This window comes from Amblyomma mixtum, chromosome 3 (genome assembly GCF_055824585.1).
Source record: "Amblyomma mixtum isolate Tamu chromosome 3, ASM5582458v1, whole genome shotgun sequence".
NCBI classification, from domain to species: Eukaryota; Metazoa; Arthropoda; class Arachnida; order Ixodida; family Ixodidae; genus Amblyomma; species Amblyomma mixtum.
This window is the reverse complement of record NC_143014.1, coordinates 392309412-392337218: the sequence shown is the minus strand read 5'-3', so window position 1 is coordinate 392337218 and position 27807 is coordinate 392309412. Positions and strand designations below refer to the sequence as shown.

At 43.5% G+C, this 27807-nt stretch overlaps 1 long non-coding RNA gene and 1 pseudogene across 1 annotated transcript in view; both read right to left on the bottom strand.

Annotated features, from left to right (window-relative positions):
• LOC149357185 (uncharacterized) overlaps positions 1 to 27807 on the bottom strand; it is a 64091-nt gene that overhangs the window by 10698 nt on the left and 25586 nt on the right. The window contains exons 2-5 of the long non-coding RNA XR_016291792.1: positions 11911 to 12007; positions 10399 to 10511; positions 9174 to 9472; positions 565 to 696 (exon numbers count right to left, since the gene is read on the bottom strand). This is a non-coding gene — a long non-coding RNA (uncharacterized LOC149357185). The remainder of the gene's footprint in view (positions 1 to 564; positions 697 to 9173; positions 9473 to 10398; positions 10512 to 11910; positions 12008 to 27807) is intronic.
• On the bottom strand, positions 17824 to 21162 carry LOC149357187 (uncharacterized; annotated as a pseudogene).

Below are 27807 nucleotides of genomic sequence, written 5' to 3'. Positions count from 1 at the left end.
ACACGATAAAATTTGCCTATGAATGGGCATTTCTGTCTGAGCAACAGTATATTCATCACTTCAAACAAAAAATGGCATGGCACTACATGGTGGCCAGTTATTAGCCCTCTGGTTGCACTCTAATAGTAATTTTCGTGGCATCTAGGTTTTTTTACGAGGCTGTCAAGAAGACATTTATTTCTCTGTCTTCTTTCATATATATTTGAGCTCAAGCTGGCCCCAGTGTGGCCAGCGTGGAACGAACAGCGGTGACACATGATGGAAACACCAAATTAGAGGAAGGAAACGCACATCTGCGCACAACCCCTGCACCAAAAAGTGGACTCAGAAAATGCATTCTTGAAGCAGCAAATACAGCAAAGCATTGGGTCTGATTAGGCTTGAGAAAAGGTGAGCGACACAGCAGGAGGCTCTAAACAAGCTTGAATCGCATTTGTTACAAAACCTTTTCGAATTGGTTAAAGCTTAGATCAAGCCTCTCCTTTTCCAAAATATAAAAAGCAATGATAAAAACAAATGAAACAATTTGCTCTCAATTGCTTCTTTCAAAACCCAAAAGCTTACTGCTTCCTTTAGAGAAATGCTTCACTTGCTGCATGTAAAGGCACTGAAGCACTGGCTGGCAGACATCCCAGTGACACCAGGTTTCATGCCAGGTGCTATGGATGCAGTAGAATCAATAACAAAAGATTGGCCCTGCAAAAGAAAGAATGCTGTCTTTTATTCATTGAAATTGCCTTGAAAAGAAATTGCAAATTGATGAATCAAAAGATATAGTAACTGGCTTCATGGATTGCGGGATTGAAAGGAAATCTCATATGGGGTGCCACAGCCCCTGATATGGCAGTTTCAATGCATCAAGAAATTGGATTCATCCAGTAGCTTTTGTAGCAGCCCACAAAGCATCAGGGACCCCAGCTCAGTGGTGGCAAAGGGAGGCGGTTACCCCCCCCCCCATTTCTCCAGAGGGGACAGCACTGCACCCTGACCTCTCCGTCTACAACTGCTTGCAATCTGATGACATTTTTGACAAATGCTTGAATTCTAGAATGTTATGAATGCAAAGCATAAAGGGGTTGAGCAAGCTAGCTTTGTAGCCAGTTGTAAAGCATTTTCAAGTAACTTATTCAGGTCACAACAAAAGTAACTGACTGTCTGAGCCTTGCTCACCAGCAACATTCTCGTGTTCTCAGACACGCACAAACTTTTTAATCCAGTCGATCACTCCTTGTGTGTACAGTCAGGCCGGAATGAAGCACGAACACGCATATGCCATACTTTTGTACTTCACAGTGAGATATTCCTTTACAGAGGAAGATATGGGCTTGGTCAGCATATGTAATGTGAAGGCAAAATAATCACTGGTCCTTAATGGTGACGGTGGATTCAAAGAAAAGGCAAGTGTAGCAGGGAGCGGCAGAAATTTAGGTGGGCGCATGAGATTAAGAACTTTGCAGAGATACGTGGCCACAGCTGGCAAAGGAAAGCTTAATTGTAGAGACTATTGAAACCTGTTTCCCCCACTTCGTTTCGAAGTGACCGACCATCTTTATCATCGTGCATCAGGACAGCACCGGCTGGGAAAGGAGGAAATCTCCCTGATGGGGGAAGCGGAAGCAGCGACGGGAGCGCCACCTCGAAGGCTATGGAACTCCGGGGAGTCAATGAGAGCCTTTACAAGATCCAACCAGCTTCACAAGCGGATGCAGCCACATGCCCTCCTCACTTTCTGCCACAGGCGCATGGAGATCGGTTGCGCCTAGATGCTGGACTTCTGGTTCCAGGCAGCAAAACTAGCACAGCAAACACGTGCTCGCATCAACTTCCCCAGCAAATGCTTGGGGATGGCTTTGCCCCAAGAATGCGATGCGCACAAGAAAACCCCGCCGCCTCTGTCAGCACGTAGAAACGTTCACCGCCGATACCCTCCAAGTCGTGCCCCTGCCCCAGCCAGTAAGTCGGAAGCCCTTCTTACGTAGCCTTCTATTTCTGAGGAATGCCTCGTTTATGTTCTGGAAGCTAGCTAGCTGGCTCTGTGTATTACTTACAAGTGTAATAAATAGCATATGAGGGTTCGCACTCTGTCGTACCTCCCGTGGTTCTCTCGAGCACGAACGCCTCTGCAGCTAGCGAGCGTCAATGCTGCATCTGCGTCTGCATCTGCGCTCCGCACTGTGGAGTGGAAGTGCGGGGCGGAAGGCTGTACCCCAATATTTCCTCAATGTGTGGCAAGCTCTTGGGACGAGGGAGGTTATTTCATGCAATGCCCACCAGGACTGTGTTAGGCCTGACCGAAATTCGGAGTTACTAGCAAGGCTAATACGCTTTCTTCACAGCGAGATGAGTGGAATAGCAGCATGAGGAAATTGCCGTGCATGTTACGCTTTGGATGAGCACTTTGCCAATATACATTTGGAAGGTGAACGTACAAGGTCTGCACATAGAGACCGAGCTGTCCACTGAGAACAGCAAGCCAGAAGCGAGTGATTGTGGAAGCCTTTTTAAGGGTGGCCCGTTTTTTCTTGTACATAAATGTAAATATTCTCCATTCTGTATATTTGGCTCTGGGAGCCGGGTCCCATATCCTGCTGGCTTGTATTGCAATCAGAATTGCAGGAAAAGCAGTGGGGTGCTCCGACACTGCGGGAAGCGGTGGGTGTCTTTCGCTCGGAAGTTGCGGGCAGGACAGCGAGCGAGTAGGCTCACCATGGGAGAAACGTATCTCCTCGTAGCTATTGTCATTGGCCCTTTACTGGCACCGGCAGGTGTCAAAGCGAGTAGGCCAAAGGCTCTTTGGGAGCTGCCTGTTGCTTTCGAGAATACACAGTTGTACTGCAGTGCAGGCATGCACAAATCTGTTTGCTTGTTTTATATCAACCTCACTAGAGCCAAGAAACCTCATTCAACTACAGAAAGCTGACTTTGTTCAAAAGGTATTTTATTTTTGGCTGCGGATCGAATTGATAATTTTGCAGAACTAGAGACACTAATGCAGTTCAAGTGAGCTTAGCATCACCATGTCGGAAAGTGAACTGCGGATGCGCTTCGACCGAAGAGAGCCAGCTACGTTCAAATAAGCCAAGCATTTGGGCGGCGCCGGATAAAATTGTTTGGCACTCGCACTGCTCCACATTTTACCAAATGGTCAGTTTGTGTGGTCTCCATGGCCTTTGATTCAAACTTTTGGAGATCGTGGGAGCCATATGCAGAGTTCAAGAGAAGCTGCCCTGACCTGCTGTCCTTTGTCTGCATCCCTACCTGCTGCCCTGCGGCTGTGAGTCATCGTAAGCTGCGGAGTCTCGGGCAAGCAGTTTGCGGTGACTACGAGAGGGGAGGCAATCCCCCAGCCTTCCAACAAAGGTGGGTCTGCATGAACAACACCCGTTGGACAAGGAGGGGTACCAGGTGACCTTGCTGCTCATCAAATGACGCTGGCAACCCACCTGTATGAGCGGTCCTGCAGTCGTTACTGCAGCGCTCATGGACACATCGATGGCCTCCATGGATGAGTTCAACCCTAGGCCAACATTTAAGGAAGGAGGACAGTGCCAGCTGGGCAAGGAGGAAATCTTCCACATGAGGGGAGTGGAAGCAGCAACGGAAGCGCCACCTCGAAGGCTACGTGGAACTCGACGGAGCTGGTGAGAGTCTTTTCGGTATCCGGCCAGCGTCACGAGCGGTAGCAGCCGCACACTCTTGTCACCTTCCGCAGCAGGCACACGGAGATCTGTTGAGCTCTGACGCTGGACTTACGGTTCCAGGCAGCAAAACTAGTGCAGCAAATGCGCTCTCGTCACCTTCCCCAGCAAATGCTTGGGGATAGCTTTGCCCTATCAATGCGGCGCGCACGGAAAAACCCGGCCGCCTTTGTTGGCGCACACAAATCTTCGCCGCCGATACCCCCAAAGTCGCGCCAGTGCCCCAGACGGTAAGTCCGAAGTCGCGCCAATGCCCCAGCCAGTAAGTCCAAAGCCCTTCTTACGTAGCCTTCTATTTACGCGGAATGCATCGTTGATGTACCGTAGCTAGCTGGCCTGCTCTGTGTATTATTTACAAGTGTAATAAATAGCATATGAGTGTTCACGCTTTGTCATCCTCCCCTTGGTTCCCTCGAGCACAAACACCTCCGCAGTTAGCGAGCGGGAACGTTGCATCCGTGGAGTGGAAGTGTGGAGCAGAAGGCTGTCCCTCAATATTTACAAGAACTGGGAGAGGCCTTTGCCCTACATTGGGCACAGTCAGGGTGATGATGATTCCTTAACCCCTGGTTTATGAATATATACTTAGGTAGACTGGCATATACCCAGAAACATGCATCAGGTTAGTTGCATACTGCAGCTGAAAGTACACAGGTAAAATATTTTGTTTGTTCGCAAGCGCTGACCATTTCAATTAAACTTTTGTATGCATAACAGCATTTGACTGGTACATAATTTAAAAAAATTCAGGGGGGCAGTTTGTTGATCTAAAGTGCAGTGAGGCGAAAGCCTTAAGCGCGGTGTTGCTACTTGTGTCACTGACGCATTGCTAAGATGTTAGGCTTCACCTCTAAAAGTGAAATGCGACAGCGTCTTGCAGCGCTGCCAGGGAGTCCATAGGATGCCATCGCCCATTCGGTTCTATGCCTTGCTCGTCGGTAAATTGGCTTTTGCGGAAAGGAAATGTACCTGTCTCGCATATCTGGGTGGACACCTAAACCTCGCCGTAATGGGAAGGGAGGAAGATGGGAGTGAATGAAGACACTGTATTCACTATATGCGCCTTTGTTCATTCCAAAACATCGAGCTGGCATGGTGGAATGGTTAGCATGCTAGTCTCGCACTCCGAAGACCGGGGTTCGATTCCCAAACTTGACCAATTTGCTACTCGGTTTTATTTCTTTATCTGGCCAGACTAGAAGGGTTAATTAGGCTAATTGGGTAATTAAGCAATTAACTAAACTCAGTCCCACTTTCTTGGAGCATCACTATACGATCCCTTTAATTGGTTGCATGGTTACTAGCCAAAGTACAATTGGCCCCGTTTGAAATTCGCGCACTGTGAAGTCACGACCGTTTCGACCATTTGAAAAGCATGACATTTCTGTCGACAACTCCTGCTTACAACGATGAGGCATTAAAGGCTATCGCCTTAAAATATGATTAAAATTTTAAATTGTATGTGCAAGTATAACATGAAATAATTAAACAACAAAATGAACTTGAAGCCTTCCTTTCAATCAAAAAAGTTCAGGAGTTCCAGCAAAGCACCATCAGGCTTTGCAATGTGCAAGCTTGTTGCATTTAAGCAGCTTTAAACAAACGGTCATTTGGTGGAAGCCGTCATCTGTGATCAAGAGGCAAACACTGTCAGCCTGTGAAAAGTGCTCATCTATTCTATCCATGAGCCAGATCAGAACACACCAACTGAACATTTATTTTATTTATTTGTTAGTTACCTGCATCACCCTGCAGGGCATTACAGCAGGGGGGGGTACATACTTCATTATAGGTATAAAACAATTATTGCAGTGCATGGAAAAATGCATCATTACATGAGATACATACAATGTTTGATGGCAAACTGTTCCAGTCCCGAACAGTTCTAACAAAAAAAGAACAACGCAAGACGTCACCCTTGCAAGAAAATTCCCTGACCTTAAAACAGTGGTCCAGTCACTTTGAGATATAATGAGGTGCCTGGATATATTGTTCGTGGTTTATGCCAGTTTTGGAATAATAAATCTCATGGAAAAATTTCAGTTTGATGTACCTACTACGGTCCTGCAACTCTTGCCGGTTAAGTTTTTGTTTGCTTTCTGTCATACTAACTTGCCGGTTATAATTACCGAGAACAAATCTAACAGCCTTATTCTGAATTTTCTCTAATTTGCCTACACACTCAGATGTGTGTGGGTCCCAGCAAACACATCCATATTCAAGTATAGAGCGTACATGACTGAAATACAGCTGTGTTTTTAAGTTACTTGGTAAATGGCTAAAATTCCGCCGTAGGAAACCCAAACGTGATGCTGCCTTATTCGCAATATAATTAATGTGCTTATTCCATCATAAGTCCGATGTAAAAAAGACACCTAGATATTTAAATGACTTGCTTATGTTTAGAGTAAAATCATGAATTCTATACCTATACGGATGATTAGCACGTTTTCTTGTGAAGATGACGTGAACAGTTTTGTTTATATTTAAGGCCATGTCCCAGCGTACACACCAGTCTGCTACAGTATCTAAATCAGTTTGGAGGATTTGCGAATCAGAAGTGGAATTTACTACTCTGTAAACAGCACAATCATCGGCAAACATCCTGAATGAAGACTGTATGCCAATTGAAATATCATTAATATACAGCAAAAACAAAAGTGGTCCCAATACTGAGCCTTGGGGAACTCCCGACGTAACTGGTGCATACTGCGAAGAAATACCGTTCAGAACAACAGCCTGTTTTCGTAACGACAGATAGTATTCTGCAATCCACGCAATTACTTTACAATCCAAATTATACGCTTTCAATTTGAGAGAAGAACACTGTGCGCGACAACATCAAATGCTTTACGGAAATCCAAGAAAACGCAGTCCACAACTTGTTGCTTATCAATCGCCGATGCTAAATCATGAGCAAACTCTACCAACTGCGTACTGCAGGAAAATCCACGCCTGAAACCATGTTGACTAGTGCATAGGAGACTGTGTTTGGTGAGATGGGCCATAACGCAACTATATATTACATGCTCCATAATTTTACAGGTTATGCTGTTTAAAGAAACGGGTATGTTGTTCTGAATGGAGTTTCGCGTACCACTCTTGTGTATGGGCACGACATGCGCTACCTTCCAGTCAGCAGGCAAGTCGGTTTCATTAAGGAAGTTCTGGAACAGCCGGGTGAAATACAGACATAATGTATCCGCACAATTCCTTAAAATTGCGGCAGGAATGTCATCAGGGCCACAAGCCTTAGCCTGGTTCAAATCCTTCAATAATTTATGCACACCGTCAACACAAAAATTAACTTCCGGCATGCAATCTATTTCAAGAGGTAATGCAAAACAGACAATGTGAACTAGGTGGCAAAAACACAGATGAAAAATAACGGCTAAACATTTCAACTTTAGACTCATCATCATGGATGATTATCTCATCATTTTCCAGAGCAGGTACTGAGCTGTCATCCTTACCATTACGCTTCACATATCTCCAAAATTCTTTGGCATCTCTGACAAGTTTTTCTCCTAGATTCGAAAAATACAAGTCCTTAGCGATGTGAGACTTCTGTCTGAATTCATTTTTTATTGTTTTCAGCAAGGCCAAACACTCTGGCTAATTAGACGACTTGTATCTTCGATACATTTGTTGCTGTCTGCGAACAAGGGCACGTAACTCCATGTTAAACCAGGGTTTATCTCTAGCTCTCCTACTTGATATAATGCTTGATGGAATAAAAGCTTCATGTAATTCAAACAGTTTCTGTTTGAAAGTATTCCATAGCTGTTCTATATTTAAGTTATCCCCGAGTTCATCAAAAGTTGGAAAAAATGAATGAAAAGCATCGCTAATCGCCTCGTAGTTGGCCCTACTGTAGACATAAATCTTTCGCCTAGGTGGTTTTGCAACCTTCACATAGTGAACTAATAAATCTGCTACAATAATATTGTGGTCGCTCAAACCAGGCAACACTTGCACATTGCATACAACATCAGGCACGTTACACAGCGAGAGGTCGAGTACGTGACCAGTTCCATCCGTTTGTGATGGCTCATGCACATACAGACAAAAGATGTTCGAATCTAAAATGTCAAAAAAAGGTGAGTATAGATTCCCTCGAGCTATATCTATTGGTTCGTCAGCTGACCAGTCAATGTCCGGAAGGTTAAAGTCCCCCCCTAAAACAAGGCATTCATTGTTAATAGTTTCAAGAAAATTAGATAAGCCAACTAGCGGCTTTACAGAAGGACCAGGAGGCCTATAAAATGACCCAAGAACCATTGCTTTCCCGTTCGGCAGTCTTACTTTGCACACAATCAATTTGGTTTCACTATCAGAGAATTCCATTTGAGCGCATGGGACACTTTTATGGGCCAGAATAAACACTCCTCTGCCACGTGCACAACGGTCACGACGAAAACACTCGTACGTGTCAGGAAATATTTCAACGCTTGAGATAGTCAGATCGAGCTACGATTCTGTTCCCAAAACAAAGGCCGGTTGGACGGTACGAAGAAGAAAGTGAAAGTCATCAACTTTATTTTTTATATTGCGGCAATTGATTGACAAAATGCTGACTGGGCACATCGCAGAATGAACAGTAGTTGGTCATTGTTCCCGTACGGTGCCGGCTTCACTGTCCCATTGGAAACAGCTACTACCCAAATGAAGCGTATCATATTTCAGAACTGCTTTCGTGCCTTTTTCGCCATTTTGTTTGGCATAATCCCATAATTTCTTTCTCTTATCACGGAGAGTACGGGAAAAGTCTTCAGATATAGCAACACTGGATCCCTTGAGCTTGAATGCCTTTGCGAGCACAGCCTGGCGGTATTTAGAGGAATTGAAGCGCACATTGATAGGCCGATTTTTTCCTTCGGAGAATTTACCCAGCCTATGAGCCCATTCAATAGACAAGGAAGACAATTCCAGCTTTTCAGTGCACTGACTTATGAGCTCCTCAGACTTGGCTGCCGTCTCACTGGCATCAGAATCAGTTAAGCTGTAAAAAATCAAATTATTACGCCTGCCACGATTTTCCAAGTCGTCTATTTTTGCAATCACGCTTCTCAGAACTTCATGATCTTTTCGTTGCTGATCTTCAACATTGGCTAGGGCTATTTCAATTGCGTCAATTTTTCCTAGCTTAGTTTCCAATGCAACAAGCCGGGCTTTTGCGTCAGTCACATCCCTGGTAAGCTGCGATAACTTGGAAAGAATTGTGGTTTGACCATTCAGCAGCTCTTGAATTTCTTCAGCTGTTGCTGGGCCAGGGTTACTCTCAATATCCCCGCCACAAAGCAACAATATCAGCAGATAAAACGCTGGGCTACGAAAAACTGAAAAATGCCTCTTAACATAAAGACGATTTGACAACACAAAACCACATGGCTTACGGGAAAAAGTAAGATAAAGCATTTGGGTTGGAACCGGCAAAATGTAGCTCGATGGTTTCAAAGGGTGAAAAAGACCAACCTGCATGAGCAGTAGAAAACTTGTGAGTGTCACCACCATCTCGCCGGTTCCACGCCCCATCGTTACAGTGCTGATCCGATGCTTTTGTAGCCGACACTTGGCAGCGTTGATGCCCACTTGGCAATGTTGCCAGCTCGGAATCAACACATGTTCAAATTCGTCACTGGCTAGGCACTGTTGCAATTCGAAGTTCTCAACGCAGTCGTACACGAAGAACCACTGTCGACCAATTCCGGGCCTACGTCGTCGAACAGAAATCCTTCAGGAAGGACCGCCGCCGAAATGTTCGCCGAAAACACCTGCGTGAGAAGTAGAAAACTTGTGAGTGTCACCGCCATCTCGCCGGTTCCACGCCCCCTCAAAAGATTGGTTTATTGGGGTTTAACGTCCCAAAGCAACTCAAGCTATGAGGGACGCCATAGTGACGGGCTCTGGAAATTTCAACCACCTGGGGTTATTCAGCGTGCACTGACATTGCACAGTACACGGGCCTCTAGACTTTCGCCTCCATCGAAATTCATCTGCTGCAGCCAGGATCGAACCCGCGTCTTTCAGGTCAGCAGCCGAGCGCCGTAACCACTGGGCCACCGCGGCGGGGCAACATTTCAAAAGAAGATTGGCAAACTAAAAGAACAACACATCTTCAGGATGCCCTTTGTGTACATGAGAGTTGAGTATGCCATGCAAGTGTTCAGTGAATCCATGTCTGTGTCACTCCTCACTCATCGCCATCCAGGAGCTTCCTGTCGATGCCAAATTGGCAGCAGAGTTCGCGGAAAGGTGGATAAGCTTTTGACAGCATGGACAGTTCAGCCCCAAAAAAGCAGAACAAGTCGGGGTACACAATAACTGAGGGCTCGGAACACCATGTCATCCTTAAGACGTGCACAAATGCACAAATACACAAATAAGATTGCCCAATAGCGTTTTGGTTGCCCTCAGGACAAGCAACTGCACTCCATCAAACGTTGGCAGATTGGAATGAAAGCCTTGCTCGTGCTGTGGAATGATCAAGAACAAGACTTTTAATTCACTCATCTTTTCAACCATCAATTGCAGCAAGGCCCTTTGCAAACCTTTTTTGCAATATTGCATCAGAAAGATGGCTAGAATGAGACATCTAATGTGTACCAATCCATGGCCGCTCTCAAAAAGATATCTGGATTGGGAAACTTTTCAAACTTTGTCAACGAAACAGTGAACTAACAACATATGCATTGCTTACCAAATGGGAGAGTGTTTCCGCATTGTTGTCACCAAGCAACACATCAATCACAAGCCACAGCAGGCAGCAAGGCTCCAATTCATGCGATGTGCATGTGTCTTCATGAGATCCCCCTGCATTGTATACGGAAATGTTGTGTACCATGTTGCTGGCACTCTTGTGAAGAGCTTTCTTCACCTGAGGACTACAGAGTGCACCTGTGAGACGACACTCCTTGAAGCATACGGTAGCTCTCTCTATGTGCAACACCAATTTTTCACACTACTCAAGGAGAATGGTATTCCTGAGAACCATACAAGTCAACTGCTGCAACCTCTGAAGAATGTCTAAATTACATAACGGAACTATATTCCACCTTCAGACAAGAAATCATGTACTATGCCCACTTATCGAATGTATGTAAGAATCTGGTTAAAAGGATGCCACACCAGCAGGCTATTTTTCTGTTCATTAGGCTGCAGTCTTAAATTTCTTAAATTATTCTGCCACACATAGCTACATTGCTACAGGGGCAATGGAAAGAAACGCAAACAGGTTGGAGCCCAGGTGCTGTTCGCTTTTACTTCGTTCAAAGCAAAAAGATGCTAGGGTTGTCTGTAACACATTCTAGGATGACTCTAGAAGAACTTTTTGTTGGGCCAGATGGTGCATGTTGTAAGAAAATAACAGTAGCGCAACCAAGACGAACACAAGAGAGGACCACACAGGACTAGCGCTAGTCCTGTGTGGTCCTCTCTTGTGTTCGTCTTGGTTGCGCTACTGTTCTTTTCTTACAGGAGGATGACTCTGACGTCTTTTTCTTACCACTCAGGTAAAAGTGCAACAAAAAGAAATTCGAACAGCACAGAGTGTAGGCGCTGCGTTGTTCACGTTTTTTTCCATCTCGATAGTAGATCTCATTTGTCAACAAAAGCACAGAAACAAAGTCGAAACACTGTGCTCCTGTAAAAAATACGCATAAATTCACTGTTTATATTCATGATGAATCGTATTAGTAGATGATTTAAACATTTGATTTTGTATTGCTGCCTACTGCTTAGGTGCCCTCTTTTGAACTTTTGTAGCAGTATACATTTTTTATAGATATAAGTATTTACGTATCTGCTTATTTATAATTATACTCCGATTGCACATGTACTGCACTGATTGCGTTTGCTCCTGCGTCATTTCTTCTTTTACGAAATGCAAGTTTCCTTTCTGGAAGTATTGTGACACTTGTTTGTCTGAGCATCATTATGACCAGGTGTTCTCAGTTTATCATGGTTAAAGAGTTTTCCCGGTACTCATGAACTCCAGCAGCTTACAAAAGGAGACAGCGAACCCCTTGTTTTGGCTAGTTTCTTCCCTTCTGACAAGCATATGGCCACACAGCCACTCAAGAAATCATAGAAATCAATAATTAATGACTGCCTGTCTGCTGGAAACAGTCCATGAACAGTTGTTGTTAGTGCAAAATTAAAGTTATGAAACTTAAGCAAATGTTGAGGCATGCATGGTTTTAGGCTTACTAACCCATGGTAATAACTGTTGCACACTGTTGTGGTCTTCGGAAAAATAGTAATGTCTGGAATCTATGGCCAGGAAAACAGGCTAGCTCAGGTGCATGGCTCTGTAAAAATTAAGAAGAGTGTTTTATTCATTCATTCATTCCTCAAATTTTTTAAATCCAATACATGGCTTCGAGCTCGCAAAAAAGACGCCTCTCTAAGACTAAGAAAAATGACACGTGTAAATCAGTTCACATAAGATGGGACTTGGTTAAAGTGTAAGAGTGTGGAATACAAGCGTTCTAAAATTATGACAATGTGTTATTAATAGTAGCCGTGTTAGCAATGTTTCCTTCTGGAAGTTGTAAAGTGTTGAGTTTCAAGCTTCAAAGCAACACATGAGCTATGAAAAACACATTAGTGGCCGGCAGATGATATTGCGCTATGTGGGGTTCCTTAACGCTTGCCGACACATGCAACAGTACAGGAACTGCTTGCAATTTATCATTCAGTAAATTGCCCGACACTGTGGTAGGTACAATATAATGCCACAGAGAAAAGCACTTGTGGTTTCTTATACACACACTGTGCATTATCTTGGTTATTTGTCTTAGGAGCTAGTTATACACATGCTTATTTTAGATTACACAGATCGCAGAAAACTGAATTAATGACCTCAGATTATTGCTGTTGTGTGCCGACAATGGCCACAACTGTTCTGCAAATTTTTTTTGTCTCTCCGCCTGACACTCAACCTATCTTGGTCCCATTCCCCCAATTGTTATCTAAAAAAAATCAAGTAACTAGAAAATGGCATGGCACACATTCCATGCCATAAAAGATGCAAGACGCAAACATGCCAAAGGTTAGCCGAGTCAGGCGGTGAACTTCGTCTTGGTGTCTGTACATTAAGCTACAGCACTGCAGCATGTTACGTCCTGCTTGTTATGCTTGTGCACTGGATTCTTCTGCACGAGTCATAGGCTGGAACTTCTGGTTGGCTCTCTCTGCATGTGTATAGGGACACATTATTTTCATTTCTTTTTCGTCTGTCCTAACTAATTTACGTCTGTGCATACTCATACCACATACTGATATATTTTAATTACAACTGAAACGCTTTAATTTATTGCTAGCTGAATACGTAGTTATTGTATACAGTACTGTGCATTTTTATCGTGAAGACTTTCAAAAATTTTCCCGCCTCAACCGTTTGTTCGTTTGTGGTGAAACTGCACATAGAGCTTGCACAATATGGTAACTTTTGTATCGTAGCAAGTTTTACAATGGTACTTACTTAGTTGGGCCGTGCATGATAAGAAAATGTAATCGCCTGCGTAGAGATCGTTGAATCAAAACCTGCAAACGCCGTTTTTTCGCTGAAGGGCAGCAGTGGCACCTTCTGTTTTCTGCAGTGGAAAGCGTCATGACAAGGTGCCGAGGCGAGCGTTGCAAATAATATCCTGTGAAAGGTAGAGCCTCGTTAAACCAGTTGTTCAGATATTTTTTTACGCTCAGTTAGCCGAAAATGCTGGAAGCACTTCAGTTGAAACAGACGCAAATGCCGGAACGGCATATTTCAAAGGGCCCGCACTTCATGCAACACTTGCCTCGGCGCCTGTGACACTTTTCACTGCAGAAAACAGATGGCGCCACTGCCGCCCTTCAGCGAAAAAACGGCGTTTGCAGGTTTTGATTCAACGCTCTCTACGCAGACGATTACGTTTTCGCATCATGCACGGCTCAACTAAGTAAGTACCATTGTAAAACTTGCTACGATACAAGTTACCACTTGGCTCAGTGCAAAAGACGAACACAAAGAAAGGAAACGACACACACGGAGCGCTACTAACAACTGATTTATTGATAAATGCAAGAAACACATTTACAGTCTTCACACGCATGCGCACAATCGGGCGGCTCCAGGCAACTTTAACAGTTTTAGATGGCTCACACTTATCTAAGCTCACATTATGTCACTGAAGAAAGCATGGGAACCAGATAAGGTAAATAACTCTGAACATGAAAATGACAAAAGGAAAAGATATGGATGGGATATGACCGAAACATATATGACTGAAACATTAAAATGATTAAGGTTGACGACCCCTTCCTAACAAAAAAGTCGCAAGATGTGTCAGGGTTCCTCCAGACTGACCACCGGGCCGTATATGCATTCTCAGTTGACCCATTGGGATTCCAATTGGTTCCAATTGATCTCAATGGGTTCCAATTGGAAATCTCATTCCAACTGGCCAGGCCAAATGGTCAGTCCAAGTGGTTCCAATTGGAATGCCCTTTCCAAATGGTCATCCCAAATGGACACAGCAGTGGTCCAATTGGTTACAATTGGAATTCAAATCCCAATTAGGCGGTCCAAGTGGACAACCCAATTGGAATGCTCATTTCACTTTACTTGGATGTCCCAATTGGTTCCAGTTAGAATTATCATTGCATTTAGACAGTGTTTATTAGTCATTGCTAATTTATTTGCCACATTCCAACTGCACACCCAGCAGTGCAAGCCATTTCATTTTCAAATTTATCATTCAATTTCCTTTGTTTTTTTGTCAATTTTGCTAGTACAGCATTTTTTTCCTTCAGCAAATTTTTTGAAGCAAACAGTCTTGAATGAATTCGAGACAGTTGGCCATTTGCAGTTCCTCTGAGGTTAAAAAGGCTAAATATTTCAAATGGATGTTACATCAAAATTCATTTTCCTAAAATTGATATCTGATTTTAGTACTTAAGCCCCATATCACATGAAGCAACAATGAATTTTTTTTCCAGAATAAGTGTACTTGTTGGTGATGCAAGGCACATCAGTTACAGGATTTGATTTATAAGATTGGGGAATTGGGCTTGCTTGTTCGAGATCATGTTGGTAACCGCACAGACGTGCTTGTGTTGTATCTGTTCTTTCGTCCTGTCTTCGAACTGTATGTTACCAACATGATTTTGATTTACCTCTTATATCAGCTAAATGTTCATGCAATCTTTAAAATAAACTATAAAGCACAATCACAGTAAGTACTCTAGAAGGATTATACATTTGTTTATTTTCCAGTTTTCACAAACCATGTATGTGACCAAAGCATGAATTTATTTAATCATGCTTGGCTCCGTAAGACAGAACTGCATTTACAAAAATGATGGACATACTTGCACATTAAAGGGACTATGCAATGAATTAAAATTCACTTGTAAATGTTTTCAATACTTAGAAATGATGCTAAGAATCATTCACACCAAGTATGAGGCTTCGAAACTGAGCCGGCATTTTATTATAAATTTTTAAAAAGTTCGCTTTTTAAAATTCGCGGGCTAATTGGTGTCTTCATAGTGACCGACTTTGAAGCTAAAATCGCGAAAATAGACGTCACTAGACTCGTGACGTCTGCAGGCCACCACACGTCATTCGCTGGAGCCACAGCAGCCACGACGTCACGGGCATGCTTCAAACAGCTGTGAAAATCATCTGCTTGAGCTGCCGCATGACCCCCTCAGGCAAGCGCAAGTCAGGGCATTGCCTTCACACATGTTTTCAATTTACCCCTGCCGCCTCATTCTGTCGGGAGTTCGGGAACCACTTGCAGTGCCTTTGTCGCAGTGACAAGAAAAGAAATCTGACATGCACCGCGATCCAGTAAGGCGAAGAAAGAGATCGAGGTCGGAGAGATGCTGCCAATGCTGCTGCTGGGGTTCTGGGTGCGACAACCTGAAGTTGCAAACCGAACGTCAGCGAATGACGTATTCATGGGCGGGGCCCAGTCCCAGAGCTGTTTTCTTTATTTTTTTCTTGATGCTCTGCAGGTACGAGTTAAGGGGGGGAGAGGAGGAGTGCGATTTTTAATTGTCTATAATTTCACTGTTAGTGATGCTAGCTCAAAAATTCTTGCGCTGGGGTGACGAGTGGTGGAATGCCTATCTCTCGTCTGCTTTACGCAATCGCAATTAATTTATTGCATAGTCCCTTTAAAGAAAAACTGAAAAATGGTGTCCACAAAGGTCATGCAGCTCAGTTTCACATATTCATACATTTTCACAAAACAGAAAAATGACAAAGCAAAAAACATCACGACAAAGCATAAAAAATTATGAAACAAAAACACTACTCAAGACTTTCAGAGATGCAAAACATACATACAGCATCAAGATAAAAAACATACAGCACCCCAAAAATTGCCCACATTGAAATAATGAAAATTACAGCTGGATTTATCAACACTATGTCTACCGTTTTCATGAAGACATCAGGGACAAATTAAGGCAATGGGGCAGGGGGAAGGGGGAAGGCAAGCCCCCTCCTAAAGTGAGATTGCCATGAGAGAGCTGCAATGGCCCCCATTCTTTTTGTAAATGTTTCAAGACTCATGGCAGACGTACTACCCCCTTGCCTCCCTTTACACACATATGCTGTAAGAGTTGCTAGAGCCAAGCACAACTCGACAACAAAGCTGCAAATGCCTTTCAAAAAAAGGCCTACCAACCAATGCCATCATGAAACCCCCTAGTGTGAAATTTTATGTGGCTGCCAGGTGTCTCAGTGTAGTGGGATGAACTGGAATATCACCAAGCAGCAGATGCCATTGGGTGGACAGCCTCCATTGCCACTGCAGTGAGCTTTATAAGACTATACGAGGAGTGTCTGGAAAGTGACAATACCCTGCGTGCTAGCCACCAAGTTACAAAAACAGCTGAGGGGTGCCAGCACTGCCCCTACACCTTGGACCACACGATTTCTACTGCCCGCCAGTTTTCAGTGGTTTGCCAGTGTCTGGTCAAGTAGCAAGAATTCAGAATGCCTGCATTGATCCTTAAAAATATGAGTTGCAATCCATGATATGCTTTCTGCACACAAGGGGCAAACCACCAGTGGACATTCACAGAAGTTTGTGTGGTTGTTTGAACGAGCCAGGAGAATGTGGCAAAGTGGTGCCGTGAATTCTCGTCAAAACAGAAGTTCATGAAAAAAAAAATGACTGTCGATCTACATAGTTCAGCCAAATGTATTGTGCTGGCTTTTGTGGCACATAGGCAACTCAGGACATTATGTGTCAAACTCATAGTTCGGCCAAATGCAAATCAGGTGCACTAGCAATTAGGTTTCACTTCGGTTATGGTATTTGGCCTTTGTATGTTTAATTTCTGGACATGCCTCATAAATCTGTCTCTGGCTATTTACTTCATAAGGAGGGCAAAGTATAGGTGAAGTGCACTGCACACAGAGGAAGGCTACAAGCAAACCACACATTCTGATGAAAGGCATGAAGGTCAAAATGGTCTGAGATATGCACTTAGAACACAAACATTCGAATACAATCGCAATAATGCTTCCTTACTGGCATAAGAATTCTACCCCAATGAAAAATATACCTGCAAGTCGTAATACGAACTTTGATATGTGCCTACTGAATATTAATCTAGTACATGGACATCCAATCACATAGAGGCCGAGTACCAAAAAGTTCATGTGCATTTCAGTTCAAATTATGCAACTCAGTCTCACTGAGATGAAAGCCAACAGTTCCTAGAGTCCAATGACAACCTGTGTGTGAAAGTAATCAAAAATATTTTCCAGAAGTTATGTAACATGCTTTTCCTTCCTGCAGTAGTGTAGTCCCTGAGGCATCCCACTGCAGTACTTAACAAGCACACTCACTTTAAATGATGAAAAAATATGCCTGAGAGGACAGAAAGTTGGTAGGAATCATTCGACAGAGCTTACAATGCGACAACACATATCTGAAAAACGCAATGTGTATTTCTTGTGAGTCTGCTAGGATTGCTATTTGTGCACATTACAGAGCCCTTGCTCTGAAGTAATATGAGGCAGTCATTAGTCATAGCATATATCAAACCCAGCATTGCTTTGGGACAATATTACTACCATATGCCGTCACAGTACACTAGCAACACTGTGTTGGGTTGCAAACTCTCACATCTGCAGCAGTGCCTCAATGGCCACAGTATATGGCTGTTCAACACGAAGTCATGGACTCAAACACTAGCAGCAGTGGCACCATTTCAGTGGAGATGAAACACAAAACTGCGTTTGTGTTGCGATACCAGTTCAAATTAAAAAATGCAAAGTGTTTGAAAATTATTCCAAAACACTTGTACCTTACAGCTCAGAGAATAGGTTTCAGCATGTAAATATCTATCAGTTAAAATATAAGACACTTCACAATTACACCTAACCTAATCAGTGTGCAACATGTTACACAATACAGAATAAACTGTGATGCTCTGCTAAATGGATCACATTTCAGCCTGATTTCAACTCTTGTACAATGGAACTGTATTAATCTTAGCGGTTCTCACAATGGGTTCTGCAGAACCCTTGGTCTTTCATTGCATGCCTCAAATTCCACCTTTTCGTTGCCCATTTTACTACCACCGATATTGTAATTGTCTTATGGTACACTGTTCCATTATACAGACACTAGATCCTACAGGGCAGCATGGTGCCTAAAGCATTTTCTTCTTGAGCATGACATTTCAGGTCATTTTTTGACTGCAGTGGGGACACATAGCCCGCAATCTGTACAATGCTACAACAAAATAAAATTCCCAAATGAAAAATTATTTGAAATCTAGAAGCCTACACTAAGGCCTCTATCATCGCTCAGTTGCAGGATGTTAAATTCCAGCAATAAGCCCCTGCCAAAGTAGCTCAATAATTAAGGAGGCGAAACGCTAGGCACCAATGTGCTGTGTGATGTTAGTGCACGTTAAACAACTCCAGGTAGTTGAAATTGTCCAAAGCCCTTCAATACGGCTTCCCTCATAGACTGAGTCGCTTTGGGACATTAAACCACAAAAATCAAACCAAACCAGCAATAAGCAATCAACTGTAAAAGCTAGGTATAGGAGAAAGAAACACACTTCCTACATCCATAAATACACAAATGTTGCTCACTAAAGAAAATGGCACAAGTTTTAGGTCCCTTGTGAATGAAAGAACTTTGAACAGGTGGTTCAACTCAACAGTGCCATACTTCACGGCACTGCATTTTATTGGGCGCACAAGAGCATACGTGGGACCACAGCTAATGATGCTTACAATAACAGCAAAAGTGCCATTCAGCAACTGCACCACGGAGTTATTTGTCGTTTTGTTTCTGGCATAGCTTTCGCCAGTGAATATGCGACCATTTTGACATAAGTGAGCATATTCAACACTGTTTTTTACCTGTAGCTCTTCAGTTAAGGTGCTACTGCTGGCAGAGGGCACGTAAGGCCTTCCTCGGCCAAAGAAGCGCAACCCCTCAGAGATGAACACACTTTTATTGGTTTGTACTGCATCTAGTGAAGCACAGTACTGAATAGCACCTTCATGGGTAGAAAATTTCATGCATGTATCAACTACTCCCTCAATCTGCAGCACACGACACAGCTGATGAGGAATACCATTGGCAGCCTTGACAACCTCCTTCAAGATGCCATTCCCTGCCTCGAAGGGATATGCAGAGTGAGCCCATAATGGACCCCAATGCCGTACACTCTTGCCAATGTGGAGAAGCTGGTGCACATTATAAGTCATACTTGCTTTTCTATAAAGGATTTGAGTGCGGCCATGGAAGTCCAGGAGGAGACTCTCTGCATGAGCAGGAAATGACATCTTGTGCTCCAGCAGGATATGCAAAGCCTCCACCAGATATGCCCAGTGCTGCAGGTACTTCCTGTCCAAAATGCCATCCAGCACAGGCACACTATAGAAGAGCACCCAGTTCTCGAATTCCTTTGCCTTCCACCATCGCCTCTCTTTTGTGGACCTTGGTGTGCGCTTGACATCTCTGGGAGGTGCGATGCTCATCAATTCATCTACTGCAGCCTGACAGCGACCTAAGTAGAATGGAGAGCCTGCTGACTAAAGCCACATGTTCAGAAACTGGTGCCCCACTCCCAACAGCACACAGTGCATATAGTCAGGAACGAAGCTCCACACTATATTGAACTGCTGCAAGTTGATGAGTGTGGAGAAAGATTTTACGCCATTAATAGGTCTCTCCTCTACAACTGCCCTCTCCATGTCTGAAACCATCTGCTCCTCGCTCCTTTCAGCAGTGTCTACTTCTTCTACAGGGTACTTTGTTGACCTCCCAACCCTCTCCCCTCTATGCAGGCACCAATTACAGCCGTAGTATCCATTAAACTGTGTCAAACCCTGCATGGGGGCCCTGGCCACAGAATGAACTGCACAACAAATGCAGAAGGCCTTGAAGTTTTGTTTTTTGCCTTTATGTTCAAGTTCAAATCCTTCCTGTGATAATTTGTTCAAAACCTCCACAAAGGCACCCTGAAAGATGCCCATATGCGGTTTGTCTCTTCCAAACCAGAGACCTGCCAATACCAAATTTTTCATTCTTTCTGTCGGTGGCAGCTCGTTAATGATAAGTTGAATAGGCCAAATTGATGTACCACTCGACTTGAATACAGGGCTCCCATCTGCATTCAATGTGAAGCTGATTCTGTGCCCAGCTTGACTTGTAGCTTAGCAACAAAGTTCTGGTACATGATACCATCGTAAATATCACACAACGTGCCATTTGACTGCAGTGGCTGTGTCAGGTCGAGAAAGCTGCGATTTTGTAACACCTTGCACAACTGTGAGGGAAGGTCTAATAGCACAAAAAAGGGTGCATCTGCCATGGCAGATGACCCACAAGAATGACCACATACAGAGCATTCCAGGGGAATGTCTGCTACTGCCTCGCCAACATATACTGTGCAGTGTGGGCAATAATAATGGAAGCTCATACTTGTCCCAGTGCTTTGCAAAAGCTTGCTCATCGTGTGCTTCGACTGGGGAAGGACAGGGTGGTTAAAAAACCATTTATCATATCAATGAGGCGCAGCGGAGCACTATATGTTAACTTTGCCCTAAGTGCATACCTCAGAACCATTAACAGCATATCACCTGCTGCCACAGTTAGCACTAACGACAGCATGTCCTTGAAGAGAGAGACAAATGCACCAGTTGCATATTGGCTTGTGCTCTCACTGGTGGCATGACGTTTCTGCATACATAAGGAATTCACTATCAATATTCAGGATGCACTCTTCCAGCAATACAAGTTTATATGTGGTGCACTCACGGACATTACGAGCACCACCTCTCAGCGCTAATTCTAGCTTTCACAGTCTAGACCAGAGCGGGTTGTGACATGTAGGTTATATAACGTAGTCTGAAACATGGCGGCCGATGACACCTGTGCAAACTGTATGATACACAAGAATGGCAGGTTGATGGACCTTGGACCTTCACATCCATCTTGGCAATAGCAACCAGTGCTAACAAAACAATAACATTTAAACAGGCGCAAGCTAAAAGAAATACCACAGAGGTCTACTATGTCTCAAATGCTCGAGCGGTGCTGTGCTGATGAAGGGCAGCGAAATCTCAATTTTAGAGATAATACTTCAGCTTGAGTGCAGCCAGATCGACATGCACATAAACCATGCAGGCACAAGCACCCTGCCACCGATATAGCAAAGCAGCTGCATTAAACTTTCGCTTCAAGCACACGCTCAATTGCTGTAGACAAGGATTCTCATTCTCACATTTTGCATACAGGTGGGGGAAAAAATAAAAAACAAATAAAAACATCAAAAAGTGCCTTTAAAAAAATTTGGCAAGATACGCATTATTAGGCTCTTTTCTCGATGGCATTGCATAACCTTCCTCGCAGCGCCATCCCTCCTCTTCCGCTCTAAGAGTGTGTTCGTCGTATTTTTCCATTTTCCATTGTTTACCGGATGTTTCTATTGCACTGATCTGTGCACCTTGTTTGAATTATTCGTAGCGGCGACTTGGGGTTCCCGCATTGAACTTGCACTCATACCGCGAAAACGTTACCATGTTCAGGAACTGCCGGATAAGTGTTGTATTTTGCATTCGAGGGCAAAGGCAAGAAATTAATTTATGCTTTGAGCAAAGGCAGCGGGAATGAAACTAACTAGATGCAGCATCATTATTCTCTCTGTAGACTTTTTGAGAGCTGGATTCATTCCTTCTAGGACAGTGGCAAGCAGTAGGTCAACTGTACACAATTTTATTTTCCTCTGGTACGAATAATTCAAACAAGGTGCACCGATCAGTGCAATAGAAACATCCAGTAAACAACCGAAAACGAGGAAATACGAGGAACACACCCTTAGAGCGGAGGAGGAGGGGCGGCGCTGCGAGGAGAATTATGCAACGCCAACGAAGAAAGAGCTCATTATTATTACTTTTTTTTTTCAGACCGATGCCACTTCATGCATGGCGCGTAAAGAATATATATATGGTGTTCTCACAGCTTTATTCTGCTCATCCTCCGGACTGCGCGCTGCTCCAACCGCGGAGTGTTCCCTGCCACTGGAGGAGCATGGTTGGATGTTTTCTCCCTCATTTATACTGATGAATCCTTGTGGTGATTGCGACCTAGAGTCATGAAGGTCGACATTTGCAACGTTATGATATGAGCCGCACAGCGTCGAAGACCTGCCTGAAGCAGCTTGTGAACTGACAGGCTTGTTTCTTGCAGTACCGCCGCTGTCCACTGTAGAAGATTCCTGTAACAACGTTTAAAGGATCAGTGGGCAGAAGCGCGGCGGTCACAAGCACACATGATAGACACATGTGGTATGCATTCAATACTCACGCCTTGTTTGTTTGCAAGTTCGCGGTTGTACCAGGAGCGCATCAGTTTCGGCAGCTTGAAGGTTTCATCGGGATTTAAATACTTTTTATATTGTCCTCGCTTCTGCCTCTTTTTTGGGCACTCCATTGCACTTCCGAACTTTCTTTATAGGAACAACGCGTGTATCTTCCAGAAAATTACCGCAAACATGCCGCAAGCCACAGGTACGGCTACGGCTGGCCTTGACTACGGCGTCTCTCATAGCCTGGGTTGCTTTGGGACATTAAATCCCATAAACAAACCAACCAAACTAGCCATTCAAAAACATACTAAGTGCAAATTTTAGAAGCTAAATTTTTTACGTGGAATAAAAATAAAGCCATGGTTTAATTCAAATTTGTGTAGCAACAACACTTTAGCAAGTTTGGCCGGTTTGGCGCTTCGATTTGGAATTATCCACATCGCCACCGCCACCGTAACAGGGGCCAGCCATGGCGGTCGCTTTGTCGAAAAATGTTAGTGCAGTCTCGTGCCCATCGTTTAGGCCGGCAGAACCATGGGTACGCACGCGTACGTACGCTATGAAGATGATAAGCGTTGCGCTATAGTCCCCATTGACTATATCAGGGGATATAAGGCCAGTGATGATGGTGACTTCAGGCCAGCCTACTATCCTGTGAAATGGATTGAATATGACGGGAGCTACGATTATCGTGCAAGAGTACTGTTGCTGGGAGGTAAGTTCGAACTATCACTTTTGTCATCCACATGGGGGGTTTCAACTGCATCTCCGCAGAGAAACAAATATAAACAGTGACTGTTTCAACGTTAAACGCGCACTATGCGAAAGTTGCTTATCTGCCGCCAATGCTACAGACGGTTATAATTCTGATCAAATCAGGAAAGTACATCATTCAAACTTGGTATTGAAAAACCAGGACAGTAGTGCACAATCTCTGCGACAATTTCAGCACGAATAAGTAAGCAGTTCAGCCGAGAGAAGCATTTACGGTGGGCGTTTAAAGTTTTAGCGTTGCAACTATCTATATTTCAATGTGCAGTGGTCGCACGATCGACCAGCTAGAGTCTCAGATAGCGTAGTGTGAATGAGTGAATACGTTGATAATTCAAACATTGTGCACACGTCGCCACAAAACTCAACGGTGTCGACATCTGTCTGTGTTTGGCAACTGATTAAGCTGCGTGAAAAGCTATGCTGCACGTGCGGTCATGGATAAAAGTTTGTGGGATTTGTGTTCACTAAAAAAAAAATTTCTGTCAGGCAAAGCAGGTCAATGAAAACAGTTGAAGCCCCCATCCACTGTTATACCAATCTGCTAGCTACCGAGACAATGCAGAACTTTTGCCCTAGAACTGTATGAAAACACAGGCGGCCGACCGCGAGGGCAATAACAGGCCTTAATTGTAAAATTAAGATGTCATGGAGCTGCTTTTGTTGCGTGCATAAGCCGTATTTGCCTGTCTGTTTGATAACCACATATGCAGTGAAAATTGGGTCAAATAACTTCATTTTTTTTCTGCTTGCTAAGGTAATACAAGAAAAATGGGCCATACTGAGGAAGGAATCCTTGTATCCACAATTTCATCCCGAGCCTCCTAGGCCTAGATGCACTTGATGAATTAAGAAAAAAGGTTAAACCTTGGTCAAAAGTTGAATTCATTGAGTATATAGAGTTGTGAGACGAACCGCGGGTACACTTTTAAGAATCGGTTCTTAACTGAAATTTTTATAGTTTACTAAGCATGTCCAAATCAAGGTTCACCCCTTCAGAAGTGAATATTAGAGGAATTTTGTGTCGTTAACAATGCGATGCATACCGTATTTTCCGGTGCATAAGATGCACACTTGTATAAGACGCACCCGCCATATATGCAGGCTGTCACTGAAAAAGTTGGTACATAAGACGCACCCCAGTTAGGCTAGTGAGGCTTAATTAAACACGCTGGTGCGACCATCGCGAATGCACCGTACCTGTGAGAAATTCTTAAGCAACGCTAAGTGATAGAAAAAGGCAACACTCACGCCATACCCACCCAGGCTTTAGCAAAAAAGAAAGAAAAACGAAAGAGCTCTCCCATATTTATTTTTTATTTTATTTATTACATACTGTTGGCCTCTCTTTGAGGCCGTAACAGGATTGGGTGCACATATGCATGAAAAAGTACACAATAAAAGACTGCAGAGAAGAAACTTTGTCCGCAACAACATTTTATTTCTACTTAAAACCTTCAAAGTCTTCATCTTCAGATGCGCTATAAAAAGGTTCGCCCATTTCTGGAGGCGACGTGGCTGAAACATTCTCTTCGCACTACGTACTCAGAGGAAACACAGTTGTCGGCTTGTCTTGATAATGGCGAGAAGCACAATTGTCGCCATCTTTTGGCATTTCACATTACGTTTGCTTGGAGCCTCCGAAATGGCCACCAGTTTGTGATTCCAGAAGTCGTTATCCCCGCTGTTTCATGATAAAGTTCACCTAAATAGAAGTTGCGCACGGCGGCCCCTCGTATTGAAGTATTGACCGTGTTACAACCGCGTTATTGGCAGCGATATTTTTTCAGTGAAAAAAGCTTCAGCATGAACGTGAGTAATTTCTGAATTCGCAAAAAAACCCCGAAAAATTTGCGTATAAGACGCACCCTTGTATGGGGCGCACCAGCAAGATTGTTGAAGAAAAGCCGTGTCTTCTACACCAGAAAATACGGTAATTTCGTTTTAGTATGCGAAGCAAGTAATGCATGTGTGCTCTTTCTCCAATAACTGTACTACTAGCAAGTGCATCTATCTGGTGCTGTATTTTGTAGTGTCAGTGGAGCTAGAGAACACCAGATGTCCGGGAGGCCATTCAGTCCCACAATCCAAATGAGACTTTGTGCATTTTTACATGTTGCAGTATCTAAGAGCCGTAAATATTTTTGCCTGCAATTTATTTTTGCCCCTGTGAAAACATTTCAGACTCTGAAGCAGATGTGGAGAAAAAAGTAAAAAACAGCGTGTCCGTTTCATGCGAATTGTGGATTCCAGTGCGAGTGAAGAAGAACGTGAGGTGATATGCATCCTCCTTTTTTTTACAGAAACCATTGGACTCATATTCTGGTCGGTGAGACTGAGTAACCTTTTTCTGTTTTGTCCATTTATAGCAACCTAAGAAGAGGAAACACACCAGCAAAGACAGTGTTTTGCAGGCTATTGAAAAAAAAACTTAACGAAACACATTCAGAAACAAGTCAGCAGAGGGCACTCTCGGATGCATTAATGAAAATTGAAAGCCTGAAACAGCAGCTTGAAGAGAAAGATGCAGAAGTTCAAAAGCTGAGATGCCTCAATGAGCGACTTCAGGAGAAAGTGATTTCGAGAATAGATGAGCTTGGTAGGTTGTCTTGATTTTTTAGTACTAATTAGTTTCATTGGTTCTTGTTGTCTAGATGTAACTTCATTCCAATACATTTTAGAAATGAGTGGCTACAAAAGAGTTACTGTTGGGATGCTTTGGTAACATGATTGCAACAAGTGTTACCCACACAGACGAAGCTATTCCATGGGGTTTGGCACTGCAGCTGTGGTACTGAATGCTTTACGAGTGTAAAAACAAAGGCAGACATATCTGGCACAAATTTGGAAATGGTGCATGTGGTGGCTCAGCGGTTAAGGCGCTCGTCTGCTGAACTGGAGTGCCGAGGTTCGAACCCGACCGCAGCGGCCGCGTTTAGATGGAGAAACACAGAAGGTGCCCATGTGCTGTGCGATGTCAGTGCACATTGAAGATCCCCAGGTGATCGAAATCATTCCGGAGACCTCCCCTGTGGCATCTCTTTCGTTTTCACTTCCTCCTTTATATCCCTTGCCTTACAGCGTGGTGCGGGTGTCCATCTGCATAAGTGAGACAGTTACTGTGTCACTTCCTTTCCTAAAAAAACCTATTTTCGATGTGGAGACTGTAATGTATGCAATGAAATCGTAATATATGGCACAAAAGTAACTGATGCCCGACTTAGTGATTAGTATCTTTGTGCAAGCTGCCCTTCCTAGAGTTTTTATAAAAAGCGAATAAAATTTTGAAGACAAAGCGATACTCTTAGTCAGTTGTTCCTGCAGTGAAAACATGTCCGAAAAAAAAACTGCACAGTCTCGTCTGATTTCTGTCTGAATGTGAGGTCAACAAATAATGCTCAAGTTTTACTCCCTGGATTCGTATAATGAAGCTGAAAAGCAGTGGCCACCACTGATGTGTATACTGGGCAGCAGAAATATCTATAGATATTTTAAACCTTGTGTGCGGCTGGTTGTCGATGACAAGCAGTATTTATTGAAGATAGGAAGTGGGCATATGAAGACACAAGGGTGTGGCTTGATAGTGCACGATATTAAGTCACTGGCAGTGTGACATCAGAGCTGTTTCACTGTGAAAGCTTACATTTGCTACTTCATGCATGTGATATATTCATATGTGTGCACTATAGTGACTAATGTGTATCCCTGTGCTTGTTTCAATACTTTTCTATAATATCCCAGCCCTGAAAAATCTAACTCCAGCTCCTGAGAGGAAGACCTCAGCAGTATCAGCAGCAGTCGCCACTCCAGCTACAGAGACTGCTGCCATCTACAATACAGAGGACTCTCCTCTGTTTGAAACTCAAGATGACATGGTATACCTGGATGCTTTCTCAAAAGCCTTAAATAATGGATTAATGAATAATAATAGCTGGGCAAAGTTTAATGCAGTTGTCGACTTGGAAAATAGGCATGAATAGCTGTATCTCATTGCTTGGAGGTGGTGTTGTGTGTGCTGAAATAATGCACTTTTCATTTACTTCTGCAAAGCAATTGCAAACTACTGACATCTTCGTTCATTTTTGAAAATAACTGGCATAATTTGTTTTGCAAATTTATTTTGCATTTAAGACTGCAAAAGTTAACATAAATACTCCTTTTCAAGCACTTTGGATGATAGAGTATAATTAATGATGTGCATAGAATGCATACAAATCTGCTGTTTTATATCTGCAGGTTGACATCGGGGAGGGGATCCTCATCACTAAAAACACTTGGATTAGAATCAAACAGTTGGAGAAAGACAGCATGTTTGTATAGGAGCTCCTGGTGGCAATTTGGGGCACAGCAGCACTGAGGGGTCGTTCCCTTCAAGGTAGCAATGTCACTATTTGACTATTGGAAAGATGATGCTTTTAAGAAGCCCTTTCCTGTTTTTTTTATATATATATATATACACACTCTGCAATATGTCATTTTCACAGGCAAACATAGCCCTAAG